General features: G+C 37.9%; 1 pseudogene; it reads left to right on the top strand.

Annotated features, from left to right (window-relative positions):
- On the top strand, positions 695-11013 carry LOC109234863 (annotated as a pseudogene).

The following is a 12568-nucleotide window of genomic DNA, read 5'->3' as shown; positions in this document are numbered from 1 at the left end:
GTTTCTTTATATTTTTGTACTTTTCATTATGAAATTATGAGTCCTATTTATTAACTAAATTTTTCTACATGATAAATTTAATTAGTATATGTATTTTTACGATATCATTTAATTTTTTTTTAGTACTTCATTTATGAATATTTATTTATTATGATTTTAGTTATGTGTATATGTATGACTTTTCTCATAATATATATATATATATATATATATATATATATATATATATATATATATATATATATATATTAAATGATATCGTATTGTATTATTCATTACTTAATATATATAATCTTGGTTAATCTAATTGTATTATTCATTACTTAATATTGTTAAATTGATATATGAATTATTAATAAATTATCAATTTAGTATAATAACTACTCCTATATAACACACTACTACTATTACTACTATTTTTGGAAGAATTACTCTCCAATTTGAATTGGTAGCTTTTGAGTTTTTGTTTTTTTTTATTTTTTTATTGTAAAATAATTTAAAACTCCAATTTGAATGAGTAGAATATTTTTTTGTATTTTCGTTTTTTATTGATAATTATAAGATATTTATATTTACTCATTCAAATAGTATAATCAATTAATTCAAAATTTAAAAAAAAAAAATTAGTTAAAAAGTAGTTTATTTTGTCTTTAACAATGGCACTTGCTTTTTTGTGATTAATATAGTGTTAATATAGAATATAGATTCTCCAATATCCGATTAACGCCGTTGTAGAATTCCCGGCAATGGGGATTTCCTTTAAGGTTTCCAAAACCGGTACGAGGTTTCGTCCCAAACCAATCCGCTCGAAGTCGGAAACCTCTACCACCACCGCCGGCAAAGACAATGCGGTCGCCGTCGAAGTTACCGATACCAAAGGAAGGACATATTCACTTGTCCCACAAACGGAATTCGATTCCCCATCTGCTGCAAAGATCACTGTAATTTACATATTTAAAGTTTTCATGTTGGATATCTAACATTGTTCATATTAAAGACGATTCTGATTTTGTAGTTACCTTTGTTTTGTTGTGTTTTTTTCCCTTCTGTTTGTGAGAATATTGAACCTTGAAGGCTATTACTACATATCACAAAGTTAATTGCGTTTTTTAATCGGATAAAATTTGAACAATAGATGATTTCTTCCTATCTCCTTAAGCTTTGGTGTGCAGAGTTACCCGATACCTATGATGGTGGGACATAGCAGGTATAAGGTGAAATAATTAACAAGTTGGTCCGGGCACCACTATCATTTTAGAAAAAGGTCTTTTATGTTTTTCTTCCTTGGACACTTGTATCTATTTCATGGTCAGCTCTAGTCTTTGTTGTTGCCATGTGATTAGGAGGTTATGGGTTTAAGCTGTGGAAACAACCTCTTGCAGGAGCTTAGTGCACCGGGCTGCCTTCTTTGTTGTTCAGTAAGTCTGACTGAATGCAGTAAGTTGCATTTTGGGTAGAACAACTATTTTATGAAGTACAGAGTCTGAAAGGTGGGATTTTGAATATCTTCACTTGGAGATTGTTGGTCGAATGATTTATTTTATTTATTACTAATATTTTTGGGTGTGGATTGAACCCAGTGCAGAGCCATAGCCAATGAAGGGGTTCAATTGAATCCCCTTCCTTGGAAAATCAAATAGGGCAAAATTATTATTTTTTTCATATATATACATATAAACTTTTGATTCCTTCACGTAAGGAAAATAATTATTGTAGTGACAAGGTAGTTCAAAAATTACTTTAGACGGCGGGCTTGAAAAATTGGCTTTGTTTTGATAGTTTACTCTTCAAATTTCTTTTTTCACTGATAAAATCCTCTTGTTTCGTCATAGGGTGCGGGTGATCATGCATGGGAGTGACGATGTTGCTAACCTTAGAGTTTTGTGAAGGACTTCATATATCGGTTTCCTGGTTCTTTCTCTAAGTTAATTTTTACATCTTCTGTTTCTTTATTTCAAGAGTTAGTACATTTGTTAGTATTGACTATTTTACCTTACATTCTGCAGACAAAGAAGTTTCCTTCACATTGAGCCTTTTCTTGGATGGATATTCTATTCGGAGACCCTAAGAGGTCTGTTGTTCATCTCGTCCAATCTAACGATTCTGAGGTGTTAGGACTGAAGAAGTTCTTTTCCTTTTATAATTGCAGAATGAATCTGGGCATCAAACTTCTGAAGTTGTTCCAAAATTCTTACATCCATATGATAGTGCATCTGAAACTCTCTTCTCAGTAAGTGTACTGTCCTTTTTGGTTTTTGTATTCTTTCCCTTTTCTGTCTGGCTGTCTCTTATTTCTGGGTGTGTGGATCATCTGTTGATCTACACTGTATTTCCTAACTTGAGCGGTGGAGCTTGCGAAATTCCTTTTTTTATCCTTCAGCTAATGCTTTTTAACTTTTGAGCTCTCATAAGAGTATTGGTGTCTTTATGACAGTTTATGAAACCTGATCTAATGCTCATTTGCAAGTTAATATTATATCTATGTCTATGAAGTTTTTAAGGGCAAAGACTTATATTGTTTTTCCTTTTTTCTCTAAACTTTTTCTTTGTACATTGTGCACTTGGAGGCAATTGAGTCTGGCCGACTGCCTGGTGATATTTTGGAGGATATACCATGCAAATATGTCGGTGGGACCCTAGTATGTGAGGTGAGGTTTATTATAGACGTGTTTCTTCAATTATAAGTTGTACAACATTAGAGTATTGTGGGTTATACTCCCTTCAAATTGTGTTCATCATCAGGCGAGTAGAGAGCTCCAGTTGTTTTTTTCTTATATTATCAGATGCTATTAATCAGCTTACTCATAAGAGAATAACACATCAAATTATCATTCCGGGGCTTGCATAATTGCTTTTCTGCTGGATGGTTCAGTTAGTCGGTGTTTCTCATAGAATGAATGTTACCATTTCTTCACCTATTCGTGATTACAATGTAGCTTTGAGGTTGCCTTTTATTTCTTATTAAGGGATTTGACTACTACTGCAGGTGTGGGATTATCGGAAGTGCTTTGCTAAAGCTGGACAAAGTGTGCCTTCTGCTACTGGTTCTCCTTTTATTAGTAGATTATGCCTCAAATTGTCGCTTAAAAATGTGGTGAAGGATATTCCGCTGATCTCAGACAATGCTTGGACATATGGTGATCTAATGGTTAGTAAGATTAATCCCTCTTAGTAGTTAGTAGCAACCAAATGTTTTGTGGTGTTAGCATTCTTTTATTTTCAATGTAGGAAGTTGAATCAGGGATATTAAGAGCTCTAGAACCACAACTTTGCCTAGACCCCACCCCGAAGTTAGACAGGCTTTGGAACAACCCAGTTTCCTCTAAGGTGATGAGTTAGTAGTTTTATTTTCCATCTTCCTCTGGGAAAATTCACTCTTTTATTTAAGCTGGTGCTGTATTATATTTGCAGTTAAGTTTGGGTCTAGGCAATATATTCAGGAAAAGGCTAAGGGGGACTCCAGAAGTTACTGTCACATCTAATAGTAGGATCCATGGGAAAAATGTTTGTATAGATAGAGTGACGGAAAGCTCAAAGTCAGGACCTCTTGTGCAGCAGCCTCTTCATGACAATCTGAATGCACAGGATAATGTACCAACAGATATGTTGACATTGAAAGGTGACAGTTTTGTGTCCAAGGCCTCTGTTCCAGCTTCACCTTTGGTATCTCACCTGTCAAAATATCAAATGGGAGTTCAGAGTCCTAGAAGAATTATGCAGGATCATAAGCCAGATATTGTTCTGAATGCATCAGTATCTTTTCCTGCTGCACCAGATAGGATGCTGTCATACACAAATCAATGACCTCCCGTGCTTCTGTACATGGCAAGAGAGAGACTCAGGATGGACAAGAATCTTCCCTGTCCAACTCAAATAAGAGGAGAAGAGTTAGGCAAATGGTTGCTGATGTTAATTATCAGCAACATGTAGGCACACAGGTAGATTGCCTTCACGCTCCAGATTATCATTAGAAGAATGCTTTATTACTGCCGCACTCAGTTTCCAGGGATATTCCTTATGCTAACACCATGCAAAACTACCGTCAACAGACTTTCCAAGGCTACTTGAACCAAGAAGCTAGGACAATGCCATTTGCGGCAGGACAGCAAGGATTTAGATATAATGTAAAGAAACAGCCAGCTGAAATAGAGAGAATGGACCAATTAGAGCCTCGATGGACTAAGAACGAGAGGCAGGTGGGGGAATCAGATATGAACCTTACGGATTTCCACCAGGCGCGATTACATCAAATACTTCCCCAGCAGTTAACGCAATTTGGTTTCCCACAGACAACCTGGAATGGTCTCGGTCAACCTCTTGAGACCAATCCCTGGAAAGCATACTCACTTCAAAAGAGGAATAGTGCAAAGTCCTTGTGCTTCTGCTGGAGGTTTGCATCGATCTCCTTTATCATCTATCTCTGGAGATATTTCTGGTGGTTCAGTACGACCTCGGTATGGTGCAGCTGTGGTAAATGGACTTACACAATTGATGAAGGAGAATCCGGCAGCCACATCTGTTCCTTCTGCTGGTGTCTTAACATTTACGACTTCCAATGCTAATGGTTCCATGCAGCAGCAACAGCTGCCTCAAGTTGCTGCAAAGCGGAGATCCAATTCTGTTCCTAAGGCCCTTGTAATGACGGGAGCTGGTTCTCCTGCCAGTGCCAGTAACATGGGTCTTCCATTCTATGCAAGTAGTCCTTTTGTGGAACTCCACCTCTGTCTGACCAAATCATGCTTGAACGGTTCTCCAAGATTAAAATGGTGACAACGAGGTACATTGCTTACTCGATTTTTCCCCAAATAAACCAGATATTCTTTTGAATCAACACAATTATATCATTTCTAAAAGGGAGCTCTTGCCTCTTAGGTTGTGTCTATCAGCCAGAAGACTGTAGATACATGTGTTTCCTTTTGTAATTAGCTCAATTAAAATAATCTTCCTTGAATGTATTTCAATCCTTGTAAAGAACTTGACTTAGTACTCGTGGTCTGGAAGTGCCACCTAAGTTGCTCGGACACAGGTGCGGACCTAGAGGTCGGATCCTTTGAGACATAAATATTAAGATTCACGGATTCGGATCCTAGTACAGATACGGGTGAGGAGATCCGGCTAAAAATAATTCAAAAAAATATAAAAATTATCACTAAATTATGAGAAATTTTGTGGAAAACTTACGTATAGCTTGTAAAGTGTGGATTTCTTCTTTATAGATAAATAAAGGAGTGGTTTCCCAAATAAGGTGTGCTATTTTCTTCAAATTTACCCTAGTTTTAGTTCTGATTTCGGGAATCAAATTGTATCTTGTCTCGAATTTTTGCGTCCGTTGGGGTGAAGTACCCAAAATTGTTTGACCAGATCCGATACAAATCCCATACCCACACCCATACTAGTGTCGTGTCGACACAGGTGTGGCACCTAAAATGCCATGTCGGAGCAACTTAGAGTGCCACAGATTAAACAATAGAAACAGACTGCTTGTAGGAGAAACCAAAGGATAGCATCATAATGGGAGCATGCTCGCTATTTCAATACTGATTTTCAGTAGATTCTCTGTGGAACCAAAGGATAGCATCATAAAGGATAGTTCTTTAATTCAACACTTATGTAATTAGTTTTTCTTTGTTGAGGTCTACTAGTTCATGTCAACCTTCCTAGAAGGTGGATATAAACTTTAGATACTTCATGCTCATTAGGTGTATTATTTGTTTGTTAATGGTAACAGATCAGAGTTGATTAAAAAAAAAAAGCCAAAACAAGCAAAGTTTTCTGTAGTAAAAGGAAAAAGTTCTCAGTTTCTTTCGCATTGTTCCCATTTTTGAGCTACAGCTGGAGGAGAAGTATGAGACTGGATTAATTTTCATAAAAAAAAAAAGTATGAGACCGGATTAAGGAAAGATTGAAGAATACCCTTGTCCATTTTCCCTGCAGATTTACTGAAAAATATAATAGTACCAAGTAATCTTGAATTCTAAAACTTGATAAGCGCATAAACATGAGCAGAAGCGTATGAAATAAAATTGATTCATAATGTGAACAAATATAACTAAAAACCTGCTTGTTATCCTTTGGGTATAGCTGTTGCTATTTTCAACTTCACTTGCACATTTAACATGGCAATTGTGGTGTAATTGCATCATGATGGAGCAAACTATAAAGCAAGTCAAAACAAAGGGGGTTGGGAGTACGATACTTTTTCTTAAATTATGAAGGACCTCCCTTGCTTTAAAAAGTCAATATATGTGGTCTTTATTTCAGTTGAACTTGTAGTTTCTTATTTATCAACTTACTTTCTTATACTATGTTCTTTTCAACCATTGTTCCTAGAGCAAGATAATTTAGTTTGTTGATGATAGTCAATGGCTAACATCACGGTCCTGAGAGTTTCAGGTTTCAATTTAATCGCAAAAAGAATAAGGTTGACGAGTACTCCAGAAGGAAACAAAATGTATATCCTGCTCAACAGCTGCTGCTTCATCTTTCCAATAATTCAAACAATGAAAATTTCAAAGATGAACCCTGCAGAATGGCACTGTCAAAGTCACTTTTTGGTGGCAGCATGAATATTTGCAAAAAAAGAGTCTTGACATTTCTGCAAACGGAGGAAGTACTTCAAGGTCTGTCTGCACTGCACTCCCCATCTAGATCAAGATATAGCCTAACTGATCTTTTTGGCTAACTTGACGTTATTCCCTAGGAAATGGTTTCTCTTTTGTTCCCAAGGAACGAACTAGAATGATCATGTCAGAAAAGCCAAGTGATGGAACTGTTGCAATGCATATCGGAGAAATGGAAGATGCCGAATACTTGACTGCTGAGGATTACCTCCCTACACCGCCAAATGCTGTGAGTTCTGAACACACACTGTTTATTATGGCTCATACAGTGCATGTGCATGCCTCTTCTTGCAGTGTCCACTACTGTGGATTTAATCAAGCTTGACAAGCTTCTATTCTGAAGCCAACCATTTAGAGCTGAATCCTCGATCAAAAAACCTCTTGTGGAACTCCCAATACAGAAGGGAAAAAAAGGAAAATGACATGAACAAATCATCTTTTGGGTTGGCGGGGGATGGGAATGGAGGTTCTCTCAAATCCCATTTCTGCTAGCATGTGCTCATTTGAGTGTTGAAAATGTATTACCTTTACCATTTCTAAAAAAATGTTGCAAATGTATTTGGTCCTCTTTTTTTGAGATGGCAACCTTTGTATTATTAGAAAGGCACTTTGGCAGTGCAAAGCCACATGTGCAGGGAATAGATCTTGATCTATCTTAACTGCAAACTGCCTAACATGTCTACCAAAGATTCTGTATCCTCTACAAGATTTTCTTTACACCAAAAATGAAATAGAAGAGTACAGTTCATCTTGACATCCTGAATGGAGTTGTATTTGTCTTTAAAAACTCTTTAGTTTCTTTCCTTCCATACTGTCTACCATATGCCTACTGGTATCAATCTCCAGCATGTCTTTTGTCTCACTGAGTCTCCATTGTTGTTCCAAGATTTTGGTAACTCGGCAGTATTAGCTGGCATAGACCATCTTAGCCCAACAATGTTAAGGAACAACTGCCTTAGTTGACTAGTAATAGGGCAGTGAAGGAATAAGTGGCTGTTTGTTTCCAATTCTCTGCCACATAAAAGACATCTACAACAAAGTTGGAGTGATGAAATCCCCTCCTTTGCAGGTTCTCTTGAGTTAAGCATGCTTCTCTTGCTACCACCCATGTGAAGCAAATCACCTTATAAGGAGCTTTAAGTACTCTTCCATGACCAACCATCTATGTGATGGCCATTGTTTGACAACATAAGATAAGCTGATTTGAGAGTATAAATCCCATTCTTGCCACTCTTCCAAATAAGATAATCTTCATGATCTTTAAACCTTGGAAAGCTTCCAAAGGAGTAAAAAACTCAGCAATTCTCCCAAGCTCCCAATCATTCAGACCTCTTCTAAAGGATGTTCACAATCTGCTTCCATTCTAAGATCAGGCGCTGTAGCAATGCAGTAAAATTCAGGGAACAGTTCATTTAGTGGACGATGTCCTAGCCAATTATCATTCCAAAACAATGGCTTCCTTCCATTTCCACCCTTTATGCTAGTATTGCACAACATAGAATTCCAGAACTTCCTGATAGTTTTCCAAACTCCCACCCCATAAGGAGCAGGTCTTGTACACCACTTATCCAACTGGCCATACTTCTCATATATGAGATTCCTCCATAAAGCATTAGTCTCTAGATGATATACCTCCACAACCACTTCATGAGCAGACTCTGATTGTGTGCCTTTAAGTTCCTGATACCTAGACCCCCTTGTCTTTTACTGGTAATGAGTGAGTCCCGGTAAACTACGTGAAAACTAAGTGAATGGCTCTCTTCTCTCTGTTACCCTGCCAGATAAATTCCTTCTTGCTGCATCTATTGTTTTTCCTACCTTAACTACAACAACAGACCCAATGAGATCCCACAAGCGGGGTCTGGGGAGAGTAGAGGGGTTGTTTCCAGTAGACCATCGGCTCAAGAACAGTGAAAAAGAAGCAAGAAACAGATAAAAACAACAACAGGTAATAGGCAGCGGAAGAAAATGGTAAAGCGTGTAATAACAAAGATCTAGGAAAACGAAAAATGCAAGAATGGTGCCAGTACTACAGGTGAGAGTGACGCGTCGTGTAATAACACGGAACTAGGAATAGGAAAAAGCAAGAGTAGTGCGTAAGACAAGGAGAAACTCTCGACTGCCTGTCAAGCCACAACCTTAATTCTTGACCTTTACACCTTCTTGTCGAGGTCATGTCCTCGGTAAGTTGAAGTAATTTTCTTACCTTAACTGGAATAGGAAATAAAGACATGACATGTTGGAAGTGCTTCCAAAACAGAATTCACCAAAACCACTCTACCTCCCAGAGAAAAATATTGGCTCTTCCAATTTGCAAGTCTCTTTTCACATTTTTCTACCACACCATCCATATTCCTTGGGAAAATGTATTTGGTCCTCTTTAAGCTCCTCTTTCTAATATTGCATCGGAGCTATTTAAGAAAAGATTGTACATGTAGCACCTAAAAGTGTGGCTTAGTAGTCGATAAAGTGGGTTGAGAGCCATGAGGCCTCAGGTTCAAATTCCAATGGAGGCAAAAACACTAGGTGATTTCTTCCCATCTGACCAAACCTTGGTGAATAGAGTTACCCGGTACCTCTACTGACGGAAGGTAGCAGATACTCTGTGGAATTAGTGAAATTGCGTGCAAACTGGCTCGAACATCACGGTTATAAAGAAAAGGTTGTACATGTGGCTCTTATAGTAGTTCAAGCTATCTTCGTTTAGCAGTTCAATTGAGAAGAAGAATCAGCATGCTAATTAATTTTAAGTGGAATTGTGGTGTATAAAATAAGAATATCTCAGATTCCAGATTTGCCGTGAGATTCACTTATCAAACCTTATGCTAGGTTAAACCAATATTTTAGGAGAATAGCTTTCTGATATAAATTTTCCATGACGATGTTAACTTCAGATGGATTCTGAGGTTGTCATATTGAGATGCTCAATGGATTCAAATTGGTTGGTGATGTTTGTAAGTTGTATCTGAAACAAGGAGAACTGGAGGATAGCTCATGGTAGAATTTATTAAAGTCATCTTATATGTTTTTGATTGAACATTTAAAAAGCTGTGCAAATAGAACGAATCTCCAGCTATTTGTTAATGTTCTGATTCTTACATCATGCCTTTTTTTTTTTTTTTTGTTACAGCACTTTGCGGACTTGCTAGCAGCACAATTTCGTTCACTGGTAGGTAATTGTGTGAGATTTAAGAGCTAATCATCAACATATTCTTCCTGCCCTTATTTTGCCTTTATGCCTATGTGTTTGCAGATGATATGAGAAGGGCATCTTGTGGAGGATCATATCCAACCAAAACCGATTTGCATGAATCATGCTTCAAGCGATGACACTATAGAGACAGGAAGAGTCCCAATTGGTTCTGTCTCTGAAATGCAACAATCTGAAAGGGTCTTCGTTAACAGTGTTGATGCACTAGTAAATTCACCAGCCTCAATTGGTTCTGACACTGAAATGCAACAATCTGAATGGGTCTTGGTTAACAGTGTTGATGCCCTGGTAAATTCACCCCAGAATAACAGTGTTGACGCACTAGTAAGTTCACCCCAGAACATTCAAGGCCAAAGACTACTGCCTCCTGGAAACGATCAGCCATTACAGACTTCTCAGGGATGCCTGCCTGGGGTTTAAATGCTTACCAGACAACAATCTGATCCTTTAGCCCCTCTGCATCAGCAGTGGCAGCAACATAATCAAAATCATTCGATGCAACAACAGCAGCAACAACACAATCAAAATCGTTCGGTGCAACAGCAGCATCCACAGTTACAGAAATCCTCCTTCATGCATGCTGTAAATCCAATGGCTCATTTTGATAGACTCAGCCTCAATTCTGATCTGCAGTTGGCTAATAACATGGATATTAAACCCTCTCCACCGCAACTTCAGCAGTTACTACAACAGCAGCAGCAGCAGAGGAAAATGATGAAGGGTCATGGAAATGTAGGTATAGGGAGCATTAACAACAACATGGATGCACTGGGTGATCTTGGTAATGTTTTTGGCATGGGAGGTGTTAGAGGAGCTTGTGAAACTGGAATTTCAACTCCTCTGGGTTCTATTCCAGACATGGGCAAAATAGCTCAGAAGCCAACAATGTTGAGCCAGACTTCTAATATTAGTAATGCAATCAGTCAGCAACTTTGCATTGGGGCACTCACTCCACAACAAGCTGTTCTCATGGAAAACAAGCTGAGAATGGGCTATGGCACAGAACTACACGAATATGTTTGGTTTGGGGGTCACTGTCAAGCATGAGTGGTATGACTGAATTAGACAAATGCAAGGATCCAAAGAAAGGATTTAGGACATAGCTTGCATGTTGGTATTACTGTGTTCAAAATCAAAAAAGTAAACAAACGTTAGTTCAATAAACAAAACGTAAAATAATTCCGAGCCCACTGAATGCACAATGTGTCCTTAAGAAATTTAATCCCCTCACTGTTGCCCAAGGTATACGGATTAATTCCTCCCAGGATAGAACGGAATAACTATTCAGTGATAGCGGCACTTCAAATCAAAAAACTTCAGCGAACTCAACAAACGGAGCAAATCACACTTGACACTTATGTTTATTTAGAAAATAATGTAACAATGTAGAAAAGAGGGGAGAAGATTTCAGATTTTACATGTCTGATTTCATGTCTAAAAAATAAAGCCAGGCCTCTAAATTTATAGACAAAGGAAGGGTGATATGGAGAGGTGCAATCTAAAAGGTGCCTCTTCATTTCCCATTCACACCCCTTAATAAAAACGCAACAATCCCCCACATGAATGGGGAATGGTCATATGAGGAAAAACATGCATGAAAATACTGTGTGATTCACAAATAAGGATTAATCGCATCTGGATAAGTAGGTTTTCCTTTGAACTTTTCGTAGTGAACTTATGTCGGATATACTCGGTCAATCGGTAGATTTGATATCTTTGAACCGTCGAACTTTGGTGTATACCTAGACAACCATAAGTCACACAATTAACCCTTAACCATCTTTGGTTCTCACGGTTGTGTTCGTTTCAGCCATGAACACCGCCTGGTTTCATGAGTGCTTAGAGAATGGGCCTTTACTTTCATTCCCCTTAAAGCGGCTTACACTTAACACTCACATAGGTGATTTCTAAACGTGTAATTCTATAGACGCACTATCTGGTCATATCCTGTCAGACTTAGAAAATCATTAAAAAGCTTTAAGCTTTATTGATTCATCAAAAAGCCTTAATGCTTTACCTTGATTTCTGAACATTGTCTTCATCACGAGAATGGGTTGAGTTATTTGACAATATTGAACCGTCATTCATAACTTTGTTTGATATCTTTGAACTTAGCTCTTGGGATCTCCAGTCTGCTAGGTAGAGTTACCGCCATGATGACTTGTCCTAGGCCTTAGCCCCATTCCCTTCAATGATATTTCAACTGCCTCTCTAGATAGGCCTTTTGTAAGTGGATCTGACACGTTATCTCTTGACTTTACGTAGTCAATCGTGATAACACCACTAGAGAGTAGTTGTCTAACAGTATTGTATCTCCGTTGAATGTGACGAGATTTTCCGTTATACATAACGCTCCTTGCCCTGCCTATTACCGCTTGACTATCACAATGTATACACATAGGTGCCAAAGGTTTGGCCAAAATGGAATATCTTCCAAGAAATTCCGGAGCCATTCAACTTCTTCACCGGCCTTGTCTAAGACTATAAACTTAGTCTCCATTGTAGAGCGTTCAATACACATTTGTTTGGACGATTTCCAAGACATCGCTCCTCCAGCGATTGTTTACAATCAGTTGAACCGGTGATCTAATTTGCATCACTATACCCCTCTATTATCGCGGGATACTTATTGTAGTGCAAAGCATAATTTGGAGTATATTTCAAATACTTCAAAACTCGTTTCATTGTCATGAAAGTTCAATGCAAAGTTTTTTATGTCGTAGACTAATACGTATTG

Source organism: Nicotiana attenuata, chromosome 11, assembly GCF_001879085.1.
Source record: "Nicotiana attenuata strain UT chromosome 11, NIATTr2, whole genome shotgun sequence".
In the NCBI taxonomy this organism is placed as follows: domain Eukaryota; kingdom Viridiplantae; phylum Streptophyta; class Magnoliopsida; order Solanales; family Solanaceae; genus Nicotiana; species Nicotiana attenuata.
This window is presented reverse-complemented; position numbering and strand designations above follow the sequence as displayed.